Raw genomic sequence first — 12,010 nt, 5'->3', positions numbered from 1 at the left:
AGTCTTATAAAAGAGAAAATATTTTGGAGAATGAGAGACTCAGAGAGAGCAGAGAATGCTGCAGCACCATGAAGCAGAGTCCACCAGCTAGTGACCTTTGGAGATGAAGAAGGAAGACGCCTCCCAGGGAGCTTCATGAAACCGGAAGCCAGGAGAGAAAGCTAGCAGATGACGCTGTATTCGCCATGTGCCTTTCCAGCTGGGAGAGAAGCCCTGACTGTGTTCGCCATGTGCCTTCTCACTTGAGAGAGAAACCCTGAACTTCATCGGCCTTCTTGAACCAAGGTATCTTTCCCCAGATGCCTTTGATTGGACATTTCTATAGACTTGTTTTAACTGGGACATTTTCTTGGCCTTAGAACTGTAAACTAGCAACTTATTAAATTCCCCTTGTTAAAAGCCGTTCCATTTCTGGTATATTGCATTCCGGCAGCTAGCAAACTAGAACAAGGGGAAAAGAACACAACCAACTCAGCAGACATGAGAGACTCTCATAATAGTTGAAATCTGAGCAAGAGTGTTCTGCCATCATATCCTTGAATTTTGGAGCATGGTAAATATGGCATTTTCTATGAAAACGTAGAATGTTTTGCTTCTTGTAACTTTCTTTCCTTCTGGTCTGCCACAATCATAGTTTCTTGACCTTCAGAATTTGAGTCAAGATGTTCGATATTTGGGATAACCTTTTTGGGGGTGGTCATGATGGATAGTCTGTGTTTTAGATTGCAAATGTAACCCCTTTTGAACAAAGTACATTATAGGCATTTTCCTTCTTTAGCAGTTTTGCAAAATTCTCTTCCTCCTCCACAGGCATATAAATACTCTGTAATTACCAGGTACCTGTCTTCACCTGCCTATTACAGAGGGAGTTTTCAAAAGTTTCAATTATATACCTGATTTCAGATCATGGCCTGGATTGTACTTTTATCTTAAAAAGAGAATTTAAGGTAAATTTTCTCAACCCAGTTTTACATTTCACCATAATTTTTATTATTTTTCCTATATATAAAATATATTTCTCAAATAGGTGTCTTCCTTTCTTTTTTTAATTCATCATCAGTACCCTAAAGAAAGAAATAAAAAAGGAGGCAAGCAGGCAGGGAGAAGTGAGGGAGGAAGAAAAGCAAAGGAAACTTACCATCAGCCACTTATACTTAGTCACTGTTCACTTTTGGCCAATTGTCTAGGCTGTGAATTTCTCAAGCTTTTTCCAATGTTTATGAATATTCTTTTCAGCAGCAATAAAGAAAGCAAGAGTCAGTGAGATGCACATCTCTATAAGTTAGGATGTTTTGCAGTGAAACAAACAGAAAAAAAACCCTTCAAACTGCCCTAAATAACGTTTGTAGATTCATATAATAAGAAATCTAGAAAAGGGGGTAGCCTTGAGAGTGGATTGATCTTGTGACTCAGTGATACTATTAAGGATTTGGATTCTGTCCATCTAAACATTCTGCTAATTGCAGCATAGACTTTATTCTAAGGCTGATTGTTCTTGGGGTGAAAATACATCTGTTAGTAGCAATTAGAGCAAGAAGAGTTGCTGAGAGCAAGAGAGCGAGAGCACGAGTCAGGAAAACTCCCCAGAAGATCCCAGAACAAGTCTCCTGACATTATATTAAGCTGAATTGAGTCGTGTGTCTATTTCAGAACCAATTTCTGTCACAAGGGGAATGCCATGTTTAGACCTCATATCTTAGGTTGGGTTTCCCAAGAAGCAGACTCTGAGATAATTTCTGTGCAGGTTTATTGGAGAGTTCCCATCCAATCAGAAGTGTTGAGAAAGGAGTTAAAGGGAAGACCCCACCAATTCCCTGGGGAACTCTGGAGCTTGCCCGTCCTTTCATTAAGGCTGCCCTTTATATCTCCAAACTGACCAGACACTGGATATGATCTGACTCTCAGAATATGGTGTGAGGTAGCTCTTGGGATATGGTTTAGCTTTGGACAAGGAGGCTTTCTTTGGCTTGCCTCTCTATCTAGGGCAATTCCTAAAGAAGAACTCAGCTGAGAGCCTTCAGTCACCAACACTCTCAGCAGCTGGCGGAATGAATGCATCAGTCCTGAAGTGGGGGATCTGGGCAGCAAATCACAACGTCCATTACATCCCACCTCTTGAACCACTAAAGACACATTTTCTTTGTAAAATACATTTGGAAATAGCTCCTCCAGTACTATAGTTTGTTTGTTTTCCTGGGAAAATTTACAAAGAAGTTAGTTGTCAGAATGAATTGATGCCTCTTCAAGGATTGAAGGAGTTGAATAAAGTCAATTTGCCTCCAAGTGGCTGGTTGGTTTCCTTATAGGATGGTGCCATGCCAGGTGCTCAGCTTTGATCTCTGTTGCTAGCATGTTGGACATTCTGCAGCATTAATATCTATATCACCCTGGGAGAGTGGGAGTCCATGCTGCTGGGCCCATGCATAGCTTCTTTCCCTGACAATATGGCTACTTTAGTCATGAATCCATCAAGTCATACTGATATCATTCTTTCTTACTTGGTTGTTTAGTTCCTTTTCTGTGGTATATGTTCTCTGGCAGGTGTTAATATGTTAAGCAAAGTTCTTTACACTTTGAGTATATTATAGAGATTCAACCACAAGCTTCTTCCCAAGGCCTCCCTCTCCCCAATTTTTTAAGGTTTTTCCTTCTAGGTCTTTAACCAAATGGCTAAGTAATTTGCCACTGCACATAAATCCATATATTTTTGTACCATGATCTACTTCTCTTTCCATATAAAATGCATGACCAGGAGAACCAAAGTTCTGTCTGTGAGAGGATTTCTTCTCACTGCTGCCTTTCATGGCTACCCCCAGTGGGGATAAATTGAAACAGCAGTCCATTTTCAGTTGGCATCCTCATACTATGCCAACACATGCATGAATCAAGCTTGGACATTTTTTTCCTCTGTCAGCTATTCTTAAGGGACTACTTTGTGGCCGTAGGTGTGAGCTGAGGGAGAAGCACATAGACAAAGTGGGGATCTTTGCCATTTGCTCCTATAACTTACTTGCGCTTTCTAACCCTGCTCACGCCCAATATCAGAAATATCATTTCCATCTCTTGGACACACACAATTTTATGACATGGTGGATCTGATAGAACCCAGATTGTGATGTGAAATTCTGGCTTCATGGTCACTTGGTGTTCTGAGAACAGGTGTTCTCTCTCTGACATGGCCTAGGGTCATGTCAGTAGCTATTTTCCAAATGATAAATAATTACTTCTACAGATGACATGGCTTTGCTCCAGAACCTGAGGCCATCATATGATTCTTTTGCTGGGGACTGTCATAAACTAACTTATCACATATCATCTTTTCCCAGAACAGATACCTCTCATATCATGGGGTCACCTGAACCTATTTGCTGACAGTCTTTCATGTCACCTGCTAAATGCTTGGTGCCTTATTTCCTAGTATAGAATATGCTGCCTCCAGAATATGAAGAGGTCTACCTGGTGTGCTTCTTTTATAGTGGTGATGTAGCAGGCAGGCCTTCCCCTCTTTCTAGTTCAGCTGTGCTCTCTGTGAAAAATCCTCAAACCCCCTCTCCTGACCTTCAAAAATGGATAAAACTGCAGGCAAGCGAGATAAGACACATTTCCTGGCATAGAGACCCCCTCCCCCAGCCTTCAGGAACTGGTGAAGATGCACATAGGCAAAAGAAGACATTCCTGGGGTGGGGGTCTCTCAACGGTTCAGCTCTGGGCCATTCTCAACCTAAATCGGCCAATTGTGTACCTTGTCTTTAACATGTCAAAGAGTCTATAAAAGCTCAGGTTGCCTTTTGTTCTGGGCTCAGACTTGCAGAGGTTACTACCTGAGCCCTACGGCCATAGCAAATAAAACCTGCTTCCTGAAACTACAGATCCTTAGTCTCAGCCTGTTCTAACTTCACAAAACGTTCCTGGAGTCCTGTGGCCTCATTCCTGGTTGTTGCGCAACAGTGAGAGGTGTGTGATGCAATAATTTGTTCTATTCCTCTGAGAGATGTCCCAGTATGTCCTAGATCACTGGACCTTTAGTAACTTCACTGATGTGGTGGGCCCCTGATTCTTTACAGAATTTATCTGCCAACTTCTGGACCACATGCATCTTATCAATACCTCTAGTGTACTCGATACTTATTCTTATCTGTTGTGATTGATTTGATGTCATTGGCATAGTGGTTCAATGAGATGTCCTGTGGCAACATCAAGAAGAGAATAGGAGACTTCCTCCAGTTTGAAGTACTTGGTTTACACTGTGTGTCCCATTAAGGAACATAACTGACAAATTTAAGTACATCCAAGAGAAAGAGAAGATCCTGAAATATTCCAGGCCACATATAAATGAGTGGGAATCACAATGATATCATTGTCACAAGAACAATAACAGCAATGAACACTAGAAGACAATGGAGCACTTTGAGGGAGAGTCCTCCTTCCACTTAGGATGTAGAAAGCTGCAGGAAAAATGTCACTTCACCAAAATAACGACAGAAAACTGGATAATCCACAAATCATAGCTTTGCCTGAACCTGTCAGAGAACTGAGGTCTTAAGGCAACCAAACAACTTGAAGTTCAGTGAGACAAGCCTCTTTAAGGAAAAATGGAACCCAAAATATGTATTACTGACTGCAAGAGATGGGATAAAGAAGTGACAGCTATATTCATGTGGGCTAGAAGAAATCAACTAAAATGTTAATGAACTGCCAAAAGCTGAGTATAGCTAGTGGGTCATTCTGGAATAGTCCTAGATAAAGAGAAGATTCACAGTCACTTGTAAACTATTTTCCAGGGGCTTTCACCAGATGCTCACAAGAAAGACTGGGGGCAGAGTAGGAGAATATAGAGAGGTCCTTTCTGTAGTACAGGGATGAAGGAGGTGATTGGCAACTCTGGGGAGAAAGGCATGAAACACCACACACTTAAAGGCTTCTCTCCTACCAAATACAACCCTTAACTGCTAGAAGAGGAGCAATGGAACCTGTCATCTTCAGGGCATTGGCAAAGAGGCATTGTAGTTGGAGAGAGAAAGCAGAGAAAGAACAAAAATTATCTTTACTACTGGTAGAGGGGAAGGAACTGTTTTGGACTTGAGTTCTTATACTAACACCAAGCAGATGTCTACTACTGCAGGGGGCAAGGCAGGAATTTCCTATTTATGACCAATCATAGATTCAAAGCAAAATTTGGCTGCTATGGAGATAAGGCCACAAAATGTGAAAAAGCCCATCCCTGAGGTCCAGCTGCACAGAGATTCCCTAAGAATGAGGTGGGACCAGAACAGCATGAGCCCAGGATAGAGTGACAAGCAACAGCAGTCTACTAATAGGGAAAGAAAAATACATTGAGACAAAACTCTCTGTGGTGCAGGTGTGCAAGGACCACTTAAAGCTGAGGGTGGAGCAGTAATACTGAGAAGGAAACCTCAATATTCCACCCACCACCATCCACCACCCTGACTACAAGGCAAAGGCAACCACTGGAGGAACTTAAAGACTTTGGTGCACTGACTATAACCATGCAACAGCAAAACCCAAACTCAGTTCAACTCTGACTTGGTTGACTCAATTCCTCAAACTCAAAAGAAGAGTTGGGTCCCTTTCCAGGCATCAGTACTATTCATCCTGGTCTTTACTGTTCTACACACAATATCTAACATCAAATAAAGACTGTAAAGGATCTACCAAAAAAAGTAAGAAAAAAAAAAAAAAAAGAACCCAATCCATTATTGAGAGGTAAAACAGCCAAGAGAATCAGAGATGATCTAGATGTTGGACACATGAGACAGAGTCATTAAAATAACTATGTAAAGCCTTCTAAAGAAACTAGTAGACAAGGTATATAACATGCAGAAGTAGTTAGGAAATTTTAGCAAAAAGATAGAAACCATAAGAAAGAACCAAATACAGGCTAGAAATAATTTTTTTAAAAAGGCATCAAAGATGGATAATTTCTTTAAAAAATTTCACAGTAGACGTGACACTGTTAAGAAAAGAAATCAGTGAACTTGAAGATAGGTATATAGAAATCACTGAAATGTAAGTATATAGAAAAAAAGGAGAAAAAAAAAAACAAAGCAAAAGAGTTTTCAGTTTTGAGTAAGATGGGGTAAATGCATGAAAAACTTCCCCTGCCACTCAACAAAAGTATAAAATCTGGACAGACTGCATGGGTAGCTATTTGAGAACTCTGAAAAGTAAATACCAGCAGGCAGATTGGGGAAGAATTTGAAGTATCACCAGAAAAGCATGAGTTTACCATGTTTTTTACTTTGGGTGTCCTGTATTCAATATAGTTCAAAACTTAAAAGTAAGCACTGTGGTACAGACAGTGAGAGATCCAGGGAAATCTCTCTAGTTCTGACTTGCAGAACTGAAAAGAGAACTCATAAAACTTAGAGGAAGTGGGAGGAATTCCCCCAATTTCCTTTTTCTCTATATTTTTACCCCAATCCCCAGAGAAATTTTTGGTGGCACAGTGGGAACAGAGGTAAGAGAAGTCAGTGTTAGACAAATGCAGGATCCAAAATTCCAAGGGAGGGGAACCTTCATTTTTCATTCAGTGGAACTTCAGTTCCAAGAGCACAGGACCAAACACCTTATCCCCACTTTTTTTTTTTTTTTTTTTTTACTCTCTTTGTTTTCTAATCACTTGGACCCCAGATGTAGCCCAGTTGTGAAGTGGGTGGCTTCTGGCAGATGGACTGTAAAAAAGGGAAGACCCACAGAACCAGACAGTATTAGGGAGATAGCAGAGAAGGAGGAGTTCAGGAAATTGACCTCCTAAAACCATTTATGAATTCCTGGGCTCACCTTCAGCCTGTGTGTCAGTGGAGCTGATCCTCATTAGCATTCCAAAGGCTATGAGAAGTGAGTTGAGAGACAGACCACTTCCCAAGCCGCAGACTGAACCCTGGACGGCACACGCAGAACATATCTGGGTAGCACTTTAAAGGCTATGAAACATGAACTGACATCGTAGCCACAGTCCACAGAAAGTAGGTTGAAACTTATGGCCTGAACCTAACCAGGTCAAGTGCCTGTTAAAGCTAAAAATATCACTATTTACTCACAGGATTTAAATAAGACCTAGAGTCTTATAAAGTAATGTTCAAAATATCCAGGATATAATTAGAAGTTGCTTGGCATATGAAGAACTGTCAAAATCCCAACTTGCATGGGAAAAAAACAAAAGGAAATTTTAGCATTACAAGCACAATAACCAAAATTAAAAATTCACTGGGAATACTCAATAGCAGAATGGAGAAATAGTGAAGTTGATGATCAAGGGAAATTATCCAATCTGAGCAACAGGGAGAAAAGAGGTTGAAAAAACAAAATGAACAAAGCTTCAGGATAGTGTGGAACAAAAAAGGTCTTCCTCCAGAGGAGAAGAGAAAGTGTGTGGTGCTGAGAACGATTCAAAGAAATAATGGGTAAAAACTTAAACGCTTGGAGAAAGATATATACCTACATACTCCAGAATCCTAGCAAATTCCAAACAGGGTAAAATATAATAAATCCATAGTCAGATACATCACTCAAGTTTCTGAAACACCAAAGACAAAGAAAAGTTCTTGAAAGCAGCCAGAGAGAAACAATTCATTATCTACAGGAGATAGATAGCAGTGATTTTTCTCCCCAGAAGCCATGCAGGTCAACAGGAAGTAGCACAACATTTTTAGCATGCTGAAAGAAAAGAATTGTCAACCCAGAGTTCTATAAACAGTGAAAATATCTTTCAGGAATGAAAATAAAATAAAAACATTCTCAGATGAAGAAAAACTAAGAGAATTTATAGCTAGCAGATCTGCTTTAATAGAATTGCTAAAGGAAGTTCTTTAGTCAGAAGAGAAATAATACCAGAAACAAAGTTAGAATATTAGGATGAAGGAAGAGCAACCAGAATTGACAAATATCTGGGTAAATATAACAGACAGTTCTTCTCCTCTTGAATTCTTTTTTAAAATATGTTTTGTCATCAAAGCAATAACATAACATCTGATGAAGTTTTCAGTATGCATAGATGTAATATCTATGTTAAAGGCAACTTTAACATAAAGAGGAAGAGGGCAAGGGGAACTTTATGGTGTTAAAGCATTTTACAACTAAAATGACAAATATTGAGTCTAAAAACTATGGAAATTTAAGTATGTATTTGTAATCCCTAGAGCAACCACTTAAAAATACATTACCCAAAGAGATACTGTCAAAATCATAATAGATACATTAAAATAGAATAGTAAAGAATGCTCAGATAACCCAAAAAGAGGCAGGAAAAGAGAAACAAAGAAATGAAAAAACTGAGGGAAGAAACAGCAAACAATAATAAAATGGTAAACATAAATCCAAATGTATCAATAATTTCATTAAAAATAAATAATTTCAACACACACCAATTAATAGAGATTGCCATAATGCATTTAAAAATGTTGATTATATGCTGTTAATAAGAAACTAACTTCATTTAAAAAAATATAGACAGGTTAAAAGTTAAAGGATGAGAAAATACACACCATGCAAAAACTGATAAAGAAGCAGAGTGACTATATTAATAACAAACTATACTGCAGAGCAAAGAAAATTAGTAGGTACAAAGAGGGACATCATATATTGATAAAAGGGTCAATTTACCCAAAAGATATAAACTTTCTAAATGTATAAACCTAACAGCCGAGTTTTTAAATGTAAGTAACCACATTTTGAACCACAAAATGTGGTTTGCAAAGGCAAACTGACAGAATTAAAAGGAGAAATAGACAAATTGAAAATTATAGTTGGAGAGTCCAACATTCCTCTTTTAGGAATAGCTAGAACCAATAGATAGAAAATGAGCAAGGATGTAGAAGACTGGTCAGTCCCTTCAACCAACTGAATCTAATTGACATTTGTAAAACACTACAACCAATATCAGAGTACAGGTTGTTTTTAAGTACACATAGAACATTATCTAAAGAGAACATATCCTGAATCCTGGTATATAAGTAAAACCTTGACACAGTAAAAGAATGGAATCATTCAAAATATATTATCTCTCAAAACAAACAAGAAAGCCAGCAAAACCATAATGTGCTCATGGACTGGAAGACTTAATAGTGTAAAGATTTCAGTTACCCCCATATTGATCTATAGGCAGGTCACCAAAAAAGAAAATAAGGACAGAAATAAGTATGAAAAGATGTTCAACCTCACTAGCTTTTGGAAAATACAAATTGATAACATGATGAGATATCACTACACACATAGGAGAAGGGCTAAAATGAGCAATGCTAACAGTACCAAATGCAGAGGAGGATGTGGAACAACTGGAGCTCATACACTATTGGCAAGAAAATGGTTTGGCAGTTTCTCATAAATTTAAACAAATCCTTATGACCCAACAATCCCACTCCTGGGTATTTACGCTAGAGAGAAGGAACCATATATGAATACGTATAGCTGCTTTATTCATAATTGACCAAACCTGGGAACAACCCAAATGACCTTTGGTAAGTGAATGGATACACAAGTTGTAGTCCATACACACAATGGAATACTACTCAGCAATAATAAATAATGGACTGTTGATGCGGGCAACAATTTGGATGGATCTTATGCTAAGTGAAAAGACATTATGCTAAGTGAAAGATGCCAGTCTCAAAGCCTATAATACCAAATGATCCGATTTATATGACATTCTTGAAAAGACAAAACTACAATGATGGAGAACAGATCAATGATTGTTAGAGGTCAAGGGTAAAAGGAAGGGTATAACTACAGAGAAATAACACCAGGGAGTTTCGGAGCATTATGGTAGTGCCCTGTATTCTGATTGAGATGTCTATTTGTAATGGGAAAGAGTGGATCAGGGGACAGACATTTTTGTTAGGTTTGGTTTGGTTACAACCTTTGGTCAATGCTAAAAATGATCAGAATATTCTTCTGAAAAAAAATTTTTTTCAGGAAAAAAAGAAAGCAAAGCAAAACCTATACTGTCTCAGCATAGCCACAGCTCTGCTGATGGGATCATGAGCCTGACTACACCAGCCAAGGCATTTACTGGGTCAGCAGGATTGTAGCAGAATCATTCTCTTCTTTCTCAGCTTCAAATCATCCATTTCCTAGAGCAACAATTTATTGACTCCACGTTTGTCTCCAACATCGCCCAAGAACTGGATATTAGAAGGGTCAAGATTACTATCTGCTTCAAATAACTATCTTCTCACTAATTTATTTTATTCTTACTTCTTATTCTTCTTTCACTTGTTTCTTTCTAATTACCCAGAGTTCCATAGCAAACAAGAACTTCTCAATTACAACAAGAGTGCCACGGAATAATTGCTCTTTGGATTCTGCTTTTCTTACTTTTTGTTTTTATTTTTCCTCTCTTGTAGCTTTTCTTTGTTCTATTATTTCATTTACATTTTCTTGCAGAGTTGACCCTTAAGGGAAGATCATTCGTATCAATGATCCTCCACCTGTAACACTAATACTTTAAAAACATCTGAGACATCATTATTTTCTCAATTTTTTTCTGTGATAAGACTGGAAAATTTTACTCTTATGTAAACTTGAGCATTTCTGGATAGGTTTGTCATTTTCTCCAGCTTCGTATGTTACAGAAATGGAGAAGTGGGCTGGATCTTCTGATGACACTTAGCAGAAAGTACTACCAAAGGAGAATGTGGAATCAGGACAGTCCATTTATATTTTTGAAGGCTAGTTGTGAGAAGGGATGGATCCCTATCACTGAAAAGGCGTTGTGGTAGATGGGCTCCAGAGTTTCCAGCGTCTCCTGCTGCTCTCTCTATCACCTGTCCTCCTGGCCCTCGCTGCTGCCCATGACTCACTCAGACATGGTCTGTGGGCTGGAGCCAGGAACATGGCTGCACTGTGGTATCAGCTTAGTAGTGCTTGTGAGTTTTCCTTTTGTTCCTGTGGCACTTTGATACATTTTTTTAAAGGGCTATGTAATAAGTAGATCTCCCCTAATCTGGAAGCAGGAAAAAGGGTATTGTGTTGTTGTTGTTTTTAAATTCTGAATATTCTGTTGTTACATCTACATTTTGCTGGGCTTTTCCATAATCCATTGAATGATGAGTATAGAAATACTTTACTTCATCCTCCATTATTAACAACATTCTGAATATGACCAATTTCACTTCAGAAATAACAGAATTAGATCTTTTCTGAAGTCACCACAGAAACTTCATTGCTTGCTCTATTTGCAGCTGTTGAGATGTTAGTTTAACAACATATTTTTATATCGTACCCAGAGTGTGATCTGCCTTGATTAGATTCATTCATTGTGCCTGCCATTTCTCCTGTGTTTCCATCAGAATTAAGTAGCATGTTAAATGCTGACAGAACAGCTGTAGACATTTAGGTGAAATTCCTCTGCCTGGTACCAGTAGCCCTCTAATCTCCTAAACTGGGGCTACTTTTATCCGGGGTATATGAGTTGGGGGTATTTTCAGGGACTCAATGTCAGTAGCTCAGGTGAAGTAAAACCCAATCTCAGTAACACTCAATTAAAGAGTCATTTAGAGGTATCACAAGGGAATGTCAGTGTGCATGACTTGAGGGAGTGCCAGAGGCGTGGAGTTCCTGAGGTCTGCTCCTCAGTTTAGCACATCCAGAAACCAGATATTTATTAGTGCTCTAGACTTGATCTTGAGTGTGAATCATCCTGATCAAATATCTGAGGTTATCTGTGAGTCAGAAAACCACTTTATTTATTTACAGATGAGTATAACCCTTTACTAGAATACTTAAGCCTGTGGTCCAGTCCTCCCCCAACTCCTGGAAGTGGGTGGAGCATAGAGGGTGTCACTTTTTCTCTGCCCCCTGGGAATGCCCCATTTCAAACTGTACTGGCCAGAGGAAGAACACAGTATTGATAATGTTATTCCTGGAAAACTCCATGCCCACAAAATTTGTATCAGACAATGTAGGTGATCTGCAGAGAACAGTTTCACTGATCACCCTACAGCATAAACATAAACTCTGCACTCAAAGTTCTATTATTTTAAGTCCTTCCTCA

Source organism: Tamandua tetradactyla, chromosome 5 (genome assembly GCF_023851605.1).
Source record: "Tamandua tetradactyla isolate mTamTet1 chromosome 5, mTamTet1.pri, whole genome shotgun sequence".
NCBI lineage: Eukaryota > Metazoa > Chordata > Mammalia > Pilosa > Myrmecophagidae > Tamandua > Tamandua tetradactyla.
The sequence above is the reverse complement of the archived record's forward strand: the minus strand, read 5'-3'. Positions refer to the sequence as shown.